This window comes from Miscanthus floridulus, chromosome 12 (assembly GCF_019320115.1).
Source record: "Miscanthus floridulus cultivar M001 chromosome 12, ASM1932011v1, whole genome shotgun sequence".
Taxonomy (NCBI): domain Eukaryota; kingdom Viridiplantae; phylum Streptophyta; class Magnoliopsida; order Poales; family Poaceae; genus Miscanthus; species Miscanthus floridulus.
In genome coordinates, this window is record NC_089591.1 from 52,597,107 (window position 1) to 52,614,003 (window position 16,897).

The 16,897-nt window shown below is 43.5% G+C and overlaps 1 long non-coding RNA gene across 2 annotated transcripts; it reads right to left on the minus strand.

Moving 5' to 3' along the window:
• Positions 1–4,430: 4,430 nt before the first annotated feature.
• On the minus strand, positions 4,431–8,037 carry LOC136497393 (uncharacterized). 2 transcript variants are annotated; one of them, XR_010769313.1, is made up of 4 exons: positions 7,490–8,037; positions 7,255–7,366; positions 6,391–6,570; positions 4,431–6,168 (listed from the first exon to the last, which is right to left on the minus strand). It is a non-coding gene; the product is annotated as an uncharacterized lncRNA (long non-coding RNA). The 2 variants fall into 2 exon arrangements; XR_010769312.1 differs by having other exon boundaries at positions 4,432–6,168; positions 6,396–6,570.
• Positions 8,038–16,897: the final 8,860 nt, after the last annotated feature.

A 16,897-nucleotide genomic window follows, 5' to 3' on the forward strand; every position in this document is an offset into this window, starting at 1 on the left:
AGCAATGCTCATAGGGTTGGGAGTGGCCAGTACAAATCGTACTAATAAATTTTGGCACACAGGTTCTGCTGAGGAGTATAGCTCCGAGGAGTTTGACGGTTGAGGGATTCATTCCTACGCTCAAGTTTGGCGATCTTATCTTCAAGCTGTTCTGAATGAATGCTACTTTTGATTCCGCTAATGCGGCGATGTAATAATTTATGTAATTCCGCACTATTTGTACTCTGATATTATCGTTGTATGGATGTGATATTCAACTGGAATTTGGGTAATATGATCTACAACGGTCTTATTACACTTCAACGTTGTAGATTTCCCTTCGCGAAAATCAGGGTCACTTCAGTGATAGCGTTCCTCACGCTCACTCTTAGTTCTCTCATGGAGCGCACAAACGTTCGACAATAGTGCATGGGCGTCTTTGTGGTTCCTTACACGATTGAACACATCTTTGCAAAGGCCTCTAAAGATAGTGTTTCGAGCCTTTGCATTCCACTTCTTATAGTTCACCTTATCGCCTTATAGGTTAGTAGCATCCCAAGGTTTTAGGAAGCCTTGTGAGGCGGCTCTAAGTATGCCAACATCTAGAGCCTCTAGATACGCCTCCATGCAAATTTTCTAATAAGGAAAGTCATCTCCCTCAAAGATAGGAGGAGGTCCATCCCCGTGAGATATCTTGCTCTAGGCGGTTAAGCCTAAATAAGTGAACACGAGGCTCCGATACCAATTGAAAGGATCAAGATGCCCAAGAGGGGGGTGAATTGGGCTAATTCTAAATTTTTTTGCAATAATTAAATCCTATGGTTAGCCCAATTAACCCCTTGTGCCTAAAAAGTGTTCCTAATTGTTCTACCACACAAAAGACTTGCAACCTAAGTTCCAATCCTACTCTAGCATGGCAATTCTAAGAATGTAAAGACATGAAATGAATTGCTCAAAGTAAATGCTCAAAGTAAATAGAGAGGAAAAGAACGCGGCGATGTTTTGCCGAGGTATCAGAGAGTCACCACTCCCCACTAGTCCTTGTTGGAGCACCCGCGCAAGGGTGTAGCTCCCCCTTGATCCGCGCAAGGATCAAGTGCTCTCTACGGGTTGATTCTTCGACACTCCGTCGCGGTGAATCATCCACAACCGCTCACAACTTGAGTTAGGTCACCCACAAGCTCCACCGGGTGATCTCTAAACTCCCAATCACCACCAAGCCGTCTAGGTGATGGCGATCACCAAGAGTAACAAGCACGAACTCTCACTTGACCACGACAAGCCTATTGAGAAGGTGGATGCACACTTTGGTACTCTTGATCTTCACTAATGAGGGCTCTCTTTGGGATTCTCAAATCTCAATCACCTCACTAGGACCTTGCTCTTCTTGGCACTCTCTAAGGTGTTTCTTAGCTGTTGAAATGAGCAAAAGTGACTCCACACACGAGTGGAGCTTCTATTTATAACATGGGCTGAAAAACAAACCATTATGTGCCTCAGCGGGGTGACCAGACGCTCTGGTCATGTTGACCGGACGCTCTAGTCAGTACACCCTGAACTCTAGAGTTTACAGTATGACCGAACGTGTCTGGTCTCGATTTTCCCTCTCTGGAACCTTACTAGAAACGACCGGACGCTGGCTCTCAGCGTCTGGTCACACCGAACGATTTCACCTCAGTCAAATGAACTGATCGGACTCTACGCCAGCGTCCGGTCACATCGAAGCCAGCATTCGGTCAGTATTTGACCCTCCATTCACTCACAACTCTCGATCATACGTGAATGAAGTTTGCTCCATTAGATCTTAGGCATATGTAGGAGCTACCTAGCGTTAGTTTTAACAAGTGTGCACCACATCTAACTCACTAGACTCACTTAGGTCAAGCTACCCGTCCATACCCCCCTTAATAGTATGACCAAAGGAAAAACAAAGTCCTAAACTACTCTAAGTGTCTCTCCAACTCTAATCGACACTTAGAACTAGTCCATCCTTAACCTTGTCGTCCATCCTTTGAAAACCGAAATGATTTCCATCGTAGGGGCATAACAACCATGATTGCCCAATCGATCTCCATTACCGTGATCTAACTCAATTGTTTCTGCAAAACACATGTTAGTCACAGTAATCACGTATTGTCATTAATCACCGAAACCCAACTAGGGGCCCAGATGCTTTCACTAGAAATAGAGATTCACCGAGATAGAGAAAATGGATTTTTAGGATTATCACAAAAGACATACTTAGAAAAAATTCTAAAGAAATACAGTATACAAAATTATAAGTCTTCACCTGCTCCTATAGTCAAGGGCGATAGATATGGAAAATTTCAATGTCATAGGAACCAATATGAGAATGATCAAATGAAAGCGGTTCCATATAGTTCAGCTGTCGGAAGTTTACAGTATGCTCGCGTGTGTACTCACCCTGATTTAGCATCTGTTACCGGGTTACTTGGCAGATATCAAAGTAATTCAGGAATAGAACACTAGAAATTAGTAAAGAAAGTTTTGCGTTACCTGTAAGGTACGAAGGGTCTCATGCTAACGTAGATATGATTTCCTGCACATAGAGGGGTATACAGATTCTGATTATGCGGGAGATGACAGAAAGTCCATGTCATGATACATATTCATTCTCGCAGGAGGAGCTATATCGTGGAAAATCTCAAAGTAAACCATCACTACATCGCCCATAATGTATGCTAAGTTTGTAGCATGTTATGAGGCCACATGGTAGGTGAATTGGCTGAATAAATTTATGCTCAGGTTGAAAATGGTAGACGACATACATAAGCCACTCAAGTTATACTACGATAATAATCCAGCAGTATGTTATACTCACAACAATAAGTCAAGCGGTGCTGCCAAACACATTGACTTAAAGTATTATGGTGTGAAAGATAAAGTCCGTGATTATATAATTAGTTTTGAGCATATAAGAACATGAAAGATGCTCGTGGATCCGCTTATAAAAGGCTTACCACCCAGCGTGTTCAGAGAACACTTAGTCAGCATGGGTTTAAGGGAAAGCCTATGATTCCTGGACAATGAGCACCTAGTTGAGAATCTGTTTCAAAACAGAGAGGTGCATTGTAGCTGTTTAATCTAATATCAACTGACCGTGACGATGAGGCACGCTCTATGCACTGATCTGTGATGGAATGAAAATAAGATAAAATAAGTAAGTTAAGTTTAAGTCATAAGGTGAGATCAAGGGGGAGAATGTTAGATTGATTTTCACCCGTCCAATTAGGCCATTGGATCCGCGCCCTGATCGGGAGCGTCTAACCGCTCTATGGTCCGCTCTATGGTTGGTGGACCCCCGTCGCACAGCGCCATAAAAAGAGAGGTGAGGGCCGGAGCAGAAGGCACAATGTTCATCTGAGTCGCCAAACATCCTAACCCTAGCCGATCTAGAGAGGGAGCGCAGCCAGCGACGAGAAGCTCCACCACCTGCCACCACCGTCACCGTGACCACGCCTTCACCACGCCACCGACAAGTAACCCTATGACCAGCTTATCTTCTACGAAGGTTGTCGATTATTTACACATCCACACCTCCTCTCTCTTTATCTTTAAATCATGTACTAGTTTATATTTTAAAAATTATTATTTATTTTAAATATCAGTATACATGCTTAAATATATGGCTAGTAGATCATGTAAGTCTATCAACTCGTTACTCCGTCCATCAACGTTACTGCGTTGATGTTCTGTCACGATTTACGTACTAGCTTAGCTGTTGCAGCAGAAGAGAGTGGTACTTTGCTCTCTCTCTTTTTTTTCCCAGACAAGGACACCCAGGACGACATTCCAATATCAAAAGCGTTCCCTCGTTTCTTGCGTAGCGAATGACGAGCGCACGGCCTTGTGTGCAGATCCGACTCTTCCCAGCGTGTTTTTTCGTTACCAGGCGGTGTGTCCGTAAGCTGACGTGGGATAGCTATCGTAAAATAAGATAATAATATTATAAAAAATAAATATCAATGTTAAAGTAACATTTAATCCAAAAAATAAAGTGTGTAAAATTAACACAAGTTACGAAGAGCGCGTCGTCATAGGCTCACAAACTCTACTTTATAGATCTTTTTCGTGATGTGGCTAAGAAAATATTTTATATTGGTCAGAAAAAATCTCCGATATCCATTTCTTTCGTGCGCCATTAAATACCAATGTTGAATATCCGGACCCAGATATGGATAGATCTAAACCCTCTTTCGCTGGTCTGAAACTTGGCTGAAACTGGCTGAAAACACTGTATCGGCTGAATTGTTGTGAGAGAAAAACATTGTTCTGGCTGAAAAAAGAAGCCGAAGGACCGAATATGGGGTAAGCCGAACAGGACCTAAACGGATTCAGTCTCGGATACGGTCGAAAAATATCCGTACCGTTTTTACCCCTACTCATAACAATGCCTAAATAAATGGATTACAAATTACATCCACCAAGGTTCATATACAATAGACAAATTACATCCGCAAGGTCCATAACTCCAACAAGTTAGAAAATAATAATAAAAATCCAGAATTGAAAATTGAATTGTCTTAAGAACTAAAACAAACTAAAGCAGTTTTGCTGAGCCGTTAGTGGTCGTGCTTGTCTGAAATTAAACTACATGTTGATCAACAGTATTAAACAAAATGGTCTATTTAAATGGCCACAGGATACACCGTATGTTTGAACAATCTGTATGAGTTTGATAGCTACTGCTCCAAGGCCCTGCAAATGGTAATATGTCAAAGAAAGTTAACCTTCCAAACTAATAAATATGCATTAAGGAATAAAATACAAAAAGTCTCTGTTAAAATTGGCAAAAAAAATAATTGCAGTAGGAGCCACGGCTCCTCCTGATTTCTAAAAAAAAGTTTGAGACACATGTATATATAGGCTTTAGAAACATGTTTTCTTTCACTTTGCTGGCAAACTAGTGCAGCTAATAAAAAAATAGATCTGCAAGGTCCCTAGCTCTAACATGTTCTGCGTGGAAACAGTGCAGTTATGCTGACAACACCACGTGGCAACCATGACCTCATGCGCATACAACCATAGGCAAACAAATTATCCAGTCTAGGGATTCAACATGTATGAGATACAATAATTCAAGATAAAACTTATTCTTCTTTTTTTTGCACTTCGGTAAGGTTCCATGTCGGCAGCTGAAAAATATGATCATAAGAGAAAAAACATAGCTACTTATGCATGACTCTGGTGGCACTTTGTGCACATAGGCAATCAAGATGTTTGGTTTGTTGGGCACTACATTGAAAACTGCGGTGGTTGACTATACAGGATAAAATATTGAATAGTGCAAGTGAATCGTTAAATAGAAAGAGGACTTATTAGGACACTAAACTGACTTATTAAGACACATAACTACAGGCAATCACTTTAACCATATTTGTGTTCACATCTCAATGACCTTGCAAACAAACCAAAACAATGGATCGGAACCGATGCTATGACATAATGGGCACCTTGTAACCCAGTATACTCAGATAGGATGCAGCTTAATATTGTCATCTGAGGCTTCGAGCACAGATGAAATTTTTTTCATTTATTTTTTGAATGAATGGGCATGACATAATTCGGATGTAATATAACCTCAAATTACCAGATGAAATTAACAGATGGCATTAAATATGATTCACAGAAGCGTTGCATCATATATGATTCATGTATAACATAACTTCACTGTGCTAACGCTACGATAAAAGTAAAAAAATAGTATTTTTCTACGCACTTGTGGGCTAAATCTCTTTCTAATGCTAGCCCAAGACTAACAACTCTTAGGTTAAAATTGCTCCTGATGCTAGCCCAAGCCTCAACCTCCTCTTGGACCGAAGCTAACCCGTGGCCCTGCTCCCACATCTCCCGTGTACCTCTCCGCACGTGGGCCAAGCCCATTGCCGTTCTCCTCCCTCCCTAGACCGAGGGCCACCCGCCAATACTGATAACTGGTTGCCAGTTGCCTTGTTATTGGCTTTAAGTTTTCCACTACCGTTAAGATCCATTCTTTTCATGTCAGCTTTCAGAAACTTTAGAGAGCTGCAATAATTTGAAAATACATTGTCAGTTCATAGAAAACTAACAAGTTATTTAAAATCTGACATCCTATGAACGACTGTATAGATAGGCTACGAACGAGGGCTGTCCATGCGCCTTGAACAGATCATCATATGTAGGACAACTCTGAAAAGAAATTGAGACCAAAGAATCAGACAGACATAAAAATTTAATATTTAATGTTTGTTTATTAGCAACTTTAGGATTACATCAGACATGTACATGTTTATAAAAAAATATTTGTAAAGAGAAATTAAAAAATAACATGCCAATTTCATATCAAAGTCATCGTATTAATCGATTCCACACAAATTTAATTGCCAAATATGTACCGAGTGTTTTAAATACCTTACCATGGGCAGGCTGAGGTTTTTCCAAATTGGCTAGTATTGTTCAACAGGTGCATCGCCCAGTAGTGGAAGAACACAAAAACCACCAACCAGATAACGATAATCATCCTGTAGGGATTAATTCGGCTTGATGGTAGAGACTTATCTGGACAATGCATGGCTGTCGAGCTTCACTGTTCTGGACAAAAAATTTATAGAACAATTTAGAACCACAGGCATCATACTCTATGAAAAGAAATGACAAGTTTTTGCTATAAAATACTACATTGCAGATGACTTAAAGACAACATCTTACTATGCAATATACAGGCAACGACCACGATAAATATCATTAAGATGATATGAAGCAACAAATAAACCACACAAATGATTCCATATATATATGTGATGTATCATCTTAGTCTACAAATTCAGCATTACATAAACGGTTGAGCTTGCATTCTGGATTCTCTCCAACTCGTATAGCTGTACACCATCAAGCAATGTAGCAAGTAGTAACAAAGGTACAAACATACTTGCAGATTTTAGATATATTGTGATTAATACCATAACCTTTTTTTTACTAATGAAATTGGATATCACTTTTATGTGCGCCTAGCTAGAGATTAGCAGTTTAATCAAGTGAAGAACACACTCCAGTAGTGCATTATCACTCTAGTAGCACTGTAGCATATCTTACTTGCTCTTGCTCCATATTAGATATCTAATGCACGCTGCTAGCATCAACTACAACTTCTATACGCACACAGACTCTAGTGCACCATCAGCACTCAGCACCCAAAGGAAATAATTAAGCACGCTGCAACTGCTAACAACCAACAAACAAGGCTGGATGAGCACGCTCTTGTTTCTGCTTCCAGACCTCCTTCCACGTTGCCGTAGTTCAGTAGTTGTAGGAAGACAGATCTTGGACGGGTCCATGGATCTCGTTTGCACAGCAGCGACACCAGATCGTGGTTTGACAATAGCAGATTCTAGCATTGAATAGTCAGATTGATGGATTAGTTGGGCATCTAATCTAACAGCACACAAAAATCAGTCAGAAACTGAACATATGGAAGAGAGAAATATTCAGACTTGGTGGATGGATTGCTCACCAGTGAAGATGAAAGAAATCCATATCCGGACGGGTGGATCTCCACTTCAGCAGGCAGAGGAGATGGGCATCATGGACCCACGGGACCTCGCCGTTGATTAAGAAGGCCAAGGACCTTGTGCTTGCTGTGGGTGCCGTGAGCTAGCGCCGCCCCAATCCCCCGTGGCGCAACCGAGCTCGCGTCGGACGGCACCCTTCTCCTCTCACACCTTACCGATGTCGATGACGGTGGAGGACCCACGTGACTCCGCCTGATCCAGTCGCGGGGCGTTGGCACGCCTCCCCTGCGAGGTCGACGATGGGCAAGAGATGGAGGCGGCCAGGCCGGATTCAGCCATCTGTGAAGGATCCAGGCAGCGGCAGACGACGTGAGGCGCAGGGGGACGTTGCCGACGTGAGGCGCAGGGCGATGTGACCCCGTTCGCCGTGGCCTCCCGACGCCTGGAGGCGGCGTGCCTGCAGCGACCTCGCGTCAACCGGCGGCGGCTAGGGTTACACAAAGGCCAAGGAGTCGCGTGGGGGGGGGGTGATCGCGGGCGAGGGCACCAGGGGGGGGGCGTGGGCCGGAGAGGCATCGGGGCGAGGGTTGGGGGACTCGCGGGATCGAAGCTTGGAGGAGGTCCCACCTGCCGGCGTTCGTGGGATCGCACGCGTGGACGCATCAATCAAAACAAATATCGTATCTAAAAAAGTTGTAGGAGATGTTTTCTTCTACCACTCGAATCGACCTATTCCGTGCGTGTGGGTCTGGGTCGTTCCGCGGCATGCGGACACCGGCCAGGACCTTGTTTAGTTGCCGATTTTTTGAAATGGTACTGTAGCATTTTTATTGTTATTTGGCAATTAGTGTCCAATCATAGTCTAATTAGGCTTAAAAGATTCGTCTCGTGAATTTTGTCTAAACTGTGTAATTAGTTTTATTTTTTATTTATATTTAATGCTTCATGCATGCGTCCAAAAATTCTATGTGACGGAGAATCTTGAAAATTTTTGGGAACTAAACACTACCCAGATGTTTCTTTCTTTTCTTTTTCTGTTTCTTTTTTCTTCCATTTTTTACTTTTTCACTTCTTCTCAACTAGTTTAAGATGTTGGACTATAATAACTTATATGTATATAAGTTATGTTATTTGTATAATTATGTAAAGTTGTGTTGTAAAAGTTATGTTAAAAAAGTATTACACATACAAGTTATGCGTATAAATTTGTCGCGTAGTCAGTTATACATACGATATAAGTTATGTGCATAATTTTGCCACGTAGTAAGTTATACATATAAGTATGCGCGTAACTTTGTCACGTAACAAGGTTATGGATGGAAACGGATCAGATTCACATGGAATCAGATCTAGATGTCACTTTTTATCACATTTTAATTCGGACTCCAATATGATACGTGCCTTGTCAAATATGAATACAAAACAAGTCTCTGAGATGGATTTTTATTCGGATATTTACTCAATTCAACTCAAAGTGCATATTGTTAAATTCAACATAGATGAATAGAATTTTACTACTAAATTCGTCAATAACCAAAGTGAAATAAAATCGAAGTACATTTCTCATAATCTCAAATACCATAGTGAACTAGATTATAATGGATAATATTTAATAAAATGATAAGTTAAGTGAAAAAAATTTAAATAAGAATGGTAGGCAACATGTAGCCATTTTGCTTTATCATTTTTTTTTGTAATTACAAAATTATTACACAACTAGAGAATAAAGTATGTAGGCATATAACATAGACAAGAATAGCTCATACAAAATAATATACTTATCAATAAATATTTAATAATTAGATATATCAATTAATCAATCATTATTTAAATAATATTTATCATGAAATTATAAATTATATGAAATAATTTCATCAACACAAAATTAATTAAAGTATTCAAATCATTTGCAACAACAAATATATTAGGTTAAACTAAATGAGAAAAAATACAAAAATTAATTTAATATTTATGTATCATGGATAGTATTAATTAAACTAACATTAAAGGTTACTTATAGATATACTACTAAATAGTTCCAATGCATCATTAATAATACTGAAATTTAGTCACTAGTCATGAAAAGAAAACTTCTGAATAGATTCACTATACTTTGTTCTTCGTAGATACAGATATATATTAGATATTCTATAGTTTTGTGGAATACGGATCTAGAACCGGATAGAGAAAAATACCGGAAAACGATTTCGGATAGATCCATTTAGGCATTTTGTATCCACATTAGAAACCAATACGAATACAAATATCCATATTACACATTTTAATGGATACGGATTCAGATAATTCACATTTCTAGACATCTATTTCCATCCCTAAGTAAGTTATACATTTAAGTTATGCTAATAACTTTGTATAACTTTATAAAAAGAAAAGTGTAGAAATAAATTTATTTTGCCAAAAATACAAAGTTGCAAAGGTGTGGGGATCGACCGCTGGTTAACTATGTATGTGGCAGAACCGCCCGAAATAGCGTACTTACAGAGGCGCTCGTCTTCCACCAGACACTAAGCACCCCAAAAGCGAGCTACAGCGAGCGGTGTCCGTCGGACACACCTCGAGGGAGAACCCGAAAGATCCACATTTTTCCCAAGGATCCAATAATGAAAACGAGTTACAATACTTATCCATTTCATACATCAGAGTTTCTTAAAAAAAGTACATTATTACAATACCAAATACCAGAGTGCGGAATAATAAACAGCGGAATTTAAATAAACATCTAGCGATAAGGGACGATGATTTCGTCTGAGCCCACCAGAAGAATCCTCCAAACAAAGGTACTTCAAGCATCACCTGCAACAGGGGTAAATAAACCCTGAGTACACAATGTACTCGCAAGACTTATCCGACTAGTGGGAATAATTCTCCGACTCCAAGGAATATGAGAGGCTTTATGGTTTGCTGGTTTTCTTTAGCAAAATAGCACTAACAGTGAGTCCTTATTCATGTCTTATTATAAGCCGTATTAAGTTATCATCTAGCCAGTCTATATAAGCACCTATTCTACTTTCAAGCAAGAGTTGAGCAATCAGTTCCATTCTTTTCCTTTCAACTTCTAGTTCTTACTACGATGCTAGAGTTAAGACAAGCCATACCGACTCGGCGGCGATTCGTGAACCAATGTGCCTAGCTGAGTGCCCCGAAACACACACCCCGCTTATACCCCAGGCACAAGCCGGACCAACTCATCACTCTCCTGTCCCGGGTGTCCAGGTCCCCGTCCAAACTTGGACTCCAAGCCCCCACTTCTGAGTTCCGGACTCAGTGCAGTGCAAGGACCTCCACCACACCGCCTCCCATCAGTCGGTCCGGAAAGAGCCGGATCCGCGATAAGAGAGCAACAAGCCTTTCCTGCGCCCATATCCAAGTATGCGCTCGGGACAATAGATCTGTGACTTGCCTAGCGTCCATTGCAACGACCGGTCCTCAATTAACACAGACAGGGAAAAAGTGTAACCAAGTCATGCCCTGTTGGCCGTAGGACACAACCCCTTACACCCACCAGTACCCAAACCATATCCCTATCCGATCACCATTTTCCTTTCCATCATTTTATCATGAGTGAGCATATTATCACCTATTTACAAGTAACGGTAGGTTACTCACGCTACCGATATCCTAAGCATAGCAGCTACTCGACCTGTACTAGTAGGACTCATAGGTAGATATATTTATGCATGTAGTATTCATAAAATGCCTATAATGTAAATGTACATTATAGATATATATTCAGTGATCACTTAAAAATAGGGGTTATGCACCGGAGCTTATCTTAGGCAGACGCGGGGTCAGCAGGGTCAGCACCAACCGGCTCCGGGGCTTCCTCCTGTGCGAAGATCTCCTCCTCGTACTCCTCGATCACCTCATCGTACTCCGGCTCGCCGACAGGCACAAAGTCTACCAGCTCGTGATCTACATGCGTGAAATGATGATGCAATGCTTAGGAATATAACAACAGCAGCTCTCAAAATAAAAGTACATTGATTCAGCTACTAAGCTATGGCTATCGACCACGGTACTAGGCTACCTATTGTCACCGATAACCATTTCAAGTATCATTATTGTTATAGCAACTACAGCTATTCTTACCCCTAATGCTAGTTTACGCTATATAAAATAAAGCAAAGGTAATAGCTACTTTATCTAACAACTCGTTCTAAGGCTACAAAATTTACAGCAAGTACATAATATCCTAGTGAACCTACTGTGAAATTTTCAAAGCTAAAACTATTACAGAATTGCCACAATAATTCCTACAATATATTAATCTATATAATACTAAGCTTTCTAATTAGAATTTATGAGCCAAACCTTGTCACAACTAACTGCAATCTAACTGGACTAATACGTAGATGGTATTTTTGCGAACCTAACAAAATTAGTTTCACTATTTTTGGACATCTACACAATTCACTACAAATTATTAAAGTTTAGCTTTAAAACTAAGTTGAATAATCATTTCTATGCTTCTGGAAATTAAGAAAACGAATTCTAATTCGCGGCCCAACAGCGGCTCGGCGCAGCCCAGCAGCGCCAGCGCGGGCGCGGCCCAGCAGCAGGCAGGCCGAGCGTGGCGCGGCGCGCGGGCGGGCTGGCAGGCGGGCGGGCGCGGCGCGCAGCAGCGGCAGCGGGCCAGCGGCGGCAGCGCGGCCCAGGGCGGCCAGTGCGCGCGCGGCAGCGTGGCAGCAGCCCAGCGGCCCAGCGCGGGAGCGACAGTTGGCGCGGCGCAGCGCGCGAGAGGACCGGCAGGCCGGCCCAGCACGACAGCATCGTGGCCCAGTGAGCAGCAGTGGCCCACAGGCGTATTTCTAACGTATTGCGGCTTTATTTTCCTACATGAAAGCGGCCACAAAACATGTGTGACGAAGGGGTGACGTCATGATGACGTCAACAAGCTAACAACAACAGTACGCACCACGCACCTCTGGCTGCACTGCTTTCTTGCTCGGACGCGGTGCGGTGGAGTTCGTCGGCGCTGCTACTAGCTCGATGTAGAAGAGCGTGATGTGAGTATTGCTAACTGGAAAGTGGTGGAGTGCTGCTAGACTACTTTGTAGAGGCGACCGCGTTCAGAACTTAAAGCGGCCAGCGATGGTGAAATTTGAATGGACGCTCCGACATCGTACTACCGCACAGTGGTGGGTTAGGCACCGCCTGTACTTCCGTTTGTCCTTCACACGTGCATGAAAAATAAAGATGGCCAGTACAATGGTTTGGCCAGCCACTGTCCAACACAACATGACAACAACTTGCGTGGCTTTGTGTGCAACATGAAAAGGAGAGCCAATTGCATATATGCGTTCATTAGCCTTTTTGTTTAATAAAAATTCGTTTAGGACACCAATAATATAACGTGACATGAAACTTAACATTTATTTCTTGTTTCGGATAAATGTTTCAATGCCGTATATTGATTTATACTCCCAATTACACACATGTACAAACAAGTATGATGCTTATGCAGAACTTAGCAAAAAGCTGTACAATGTAACATCGAGGGTGTTACAATGTAACTTTCCAGAAAAGAAAAGTTACTGAAATAATTTTTTTTCTAAAAATGGAAAGTTGAAAGGGAGGCAGAATCGATCGCTCGTTTTCACCTGTGATGGTTCGCTGATTAGCAGGACTGACTGCACAGAGGAGCGTGTGTTCTTTGCTATATTTTGGGCCGAAATTTGCCGTGGCACACGCACACTACTTTCTCGTGACAGCAGATGTAAAGCCCAAAATCCGGCCCATGGCCCGTGGATCATCATCCTCGACGATACGAAACGAGGCTGCGGACATACAGAGGCCAGGGCCAGGTGGATGGATACTGGACGTGCCCTCATGCGTTCAGCTCAAGGGCTCAGCGAAAGCCACCGGGATGCAATGGAAAAAACACGATAAATCAGTCATAGCATCTACAGCAGTCATAGTCAATCTGTTAATAGGAATCTTATATACACCAAAAAAGGCGATTTGACAGGACCACGACATCTCCTTTTCTCGGACATTGATCGTGACATCGTGAGCATTGCGGAAGGTCATGTACAGTACAGAGCCCATCAGTTTTCTTTTTAGATCCATCGGGGGTCATTTTTTTTAACCGGAGAGACGGTATCGTGATCATTGGGGATGTGGGATCAAGTGCCAATGGCTCAAGTGCCAATGATCGATAATGGTCAGATCCTCATTGGATTATTGTTCGATGAAGGGTATCAATGGACATTGGATCATTGGTGATGCCTGGTTGAGGACGTCCGTTTGTTCGGACAGACCGCCCTTCGCGACATGACGACCAAGTAAAAAAAAGAAGGGAGCGTGTTGCAGTCACATGGTCCACACCCGTCCGTTTAGCGGTCAGCGCATGGGAGCACGTGCGACCACTCGCTCGGTGTGGGTGCATGCAACGTGTGAGCGTGACCAAAGAGAGAGAACGGCCGACGCTGGGAATTCGTGAGAGGAGCGCAAGGCCCACATGTGCATGTGCCATTCTCTTCTTCCGTGACTGGTGATTGTGGGCATCGAACTCCTCGCTGGCGATGCGTTTCGAGTGTATTTTTGTATGTTTGATCCGAATGTTGCATGTGTTTCATCTGAATGTTGCAAATGTTGCAATGGCTATACACGTATATTGCAAGTGTATCTTCCAAATGTTTCAGTTGTTTCATTGGATGTTGCAAATGTTGCGGTGGCTATACGCGTATGTTGCATACGTTGCAGTGGCTATACACATATGTTGCAAGCGTATGTTCAATTTGTTTCACCCTATTTTAGTATGTTGCAACAAGTGTTGCCCCCCACGCGACTCGCGAGCACGCACGTGCTACATGCACCTAGCCAGCGCTGAGGATGTAATCTACCCATACTAATCTATCGCACCTAGCCAGTACGCAACTAATCTATCATGACCGAGATTGAGGATGTAATCTACCCAGACTGCTGGCTGCGCATAATGCCATAATGCGCCGAGCCTGACTGCCTGTGCCATCGAGGTGAGAATGTGAGATTCAATTTTGCTATTGGGCCTCTTTGTCTTCCTGTAGAAAAATCATGTCTATTTTCATTGTTATTTGCTAACATCATCTAGTCTTCTCCTCATGCCGTGATATTTGGGATTCACCCAACATTAGAGATAATTGAGATTGATCGGCAATTCAGTATATTAATTGAGCGGAATATTTTCTTAAAGTAGACGAGGATGGTATAATTGAATCATGTCCCATAAAAATTTCGGCTATGAAACTCAAACAAGTTGTATTGTAAGTCTCCTACTCTCTTTTATGTCTATATTTTGAACTATCAATATGGCGTGTTTGAACCATTTATATTGTAATTTGTGGATGTTTTTTAATTATTACCGAATTGTCAAATGGTTTTACCGAATTGAAAGTGATTTTTTTGACATCATACCCTTAGATAAAATCCTAGATCCGTCACTGAGCACTGCCTATCTCTATCATGTGGGTCAGCTCCAACAGTCGGACGTGCACGCAATGTATGATCAGTGCCTAAACGGGCAAGCACCCCTGTCAAAGTGCATGTGCCCATGTAGAGCACTAGAGCGGGCCAACACCCAACAACGGACGCAGAACCAGGCACTCAGCACCACCAGGCATGGCCAACCATGGTGCAGCATGTAGCCGGGTACGCGCACTGTGCTCCCTCTCTCTCGCATGCAGCTGGACGGACCCCACGCACATGCTCTTCCGTGCAGGCGCAACAGCAGGCACGGGCGAGGTGCAACAGGAGCAAGAGGAGGTGCATGTTACCAAAAAAACAAGAGGAGGCGTAGGGCGCATCAGGCGCAGCAGCACACGGGTAAGTGCAACAGCATGCGCGAGCGTCCGGACACGCGGGTCCGTCCAGTCATCCGGACGCTAGCATGACCCTTGGATCATCTAGGAGGACTATGTTTGCAACCCATGAGCTTGATGAATTTTGATGTATAGGGACTATAAATATGCCCTTAGCCGTCCATTTAAAAGGTGTTGGAGTACATTGAAACTATTGGCAGGTAGAAGCTAGATCTAGTTGCGACCCTCTTACCTAACACGCGTGCATGGTAGAGATACTGGCACACACCTTCTTCTACCTTGTGTTTCGTCTTCCTCATCGGCCAACCCCGCCCCTGACCGCCTCGACCGTCGCCCAGGCCATAGGTGACCTCGCCGACAGCCTCACCGTCCACCTACCACCCCTGCCAGACGACTTGCCCTTCCCTAACCCCAATCCAGGAGTTCACCAGCACCGCCCATCCGGTTATTTCCACCCGCTCGGCGGCGCCGCTGTTGCCTCGCTCACTGCCCATCAACATGCCACCACCGTTGGTCCGCCCACCGCCCTAGGCCCCTCCTTCTAAGACCACCGGCCATGGATGGTCGCAATATCTAAGACCCTAACCATCACCGCCTCGTCCACCGCCCTCGCTACGGTGACCTCACAGCTGGCCGTTCCGCCTACTGCCCATCCCCTACCCCCTGCCCCCTTCTTTCTTAGTTCCGGCCACGGGGTCGTCGTGTGCGCCGCTTCAGTTAGCGGCGCAAGCACGCGATAGTGACTGGGATCTAGTTGAAGCAGTTAAGCAGACTCCAATATATGGGATCTTAGTGATCTAGGATTCTGCTCATGACATCACTAGTAAAGAGTGATTATTAAGCCTTAGCTTGAGAACTAGAGAGAGATGCATTGCATGTAGTTGTATCTTTGATGTGCTAGGGAACTTAGAAGCTTGTTGCCTCTCTAGCAACTTCAACCCTCCAAGCTTGGTATGTAAGGGACGAGGAGAGCTCTTCCTTGGTGGACAAACTCCATAGTGGATGATGCCAAGGTGTCCGGAAGAGACAGGCAGCGAGTGGCAAGACTTAGTGGCTTGTGACTAGTAGTGTACCTCGGTGGAGCTCCAAAGTGGACTCAGAATTGTGTTTTTGCAATCGACATTACGAAATACATTGCCATGCCATACCTTGGAAATCATAGATGTGAACACAAGGTTGATATGTGCCCTTGTGGTTTGGATTTATGATGAGTGATTGCCAACGTGATTCACGTCTTGGGTTCAGTTTGTGAACTAACCATGGCATGCGTTGGGTTATGCAACATGTCTCTTGGCTTGTGGTGCGCAGGTGTGGAGCTCTGAGGCGGTGGTTGATGGCGAGGTGAAGGTCAAGTAGGGACATGCCGTGCCGATGGACTGGGAGCGGTGAAGGACGGACGTGAGGCTTGGACCGAGGGACCAGGAGACCGGGTGACTAGCCGTGGTGGTTGACATCTGGGGACGTCGACAAGCGCAAGTGTACTTGGGAGTGGCCATGTTGACCGAGTCAAGACGATGGACGTGCAAGTCGAGCAGAGGCTCTGGAAGACTTGGCGGCCATGCGGTCGAGGACGGAGGTGACACGCGTCGA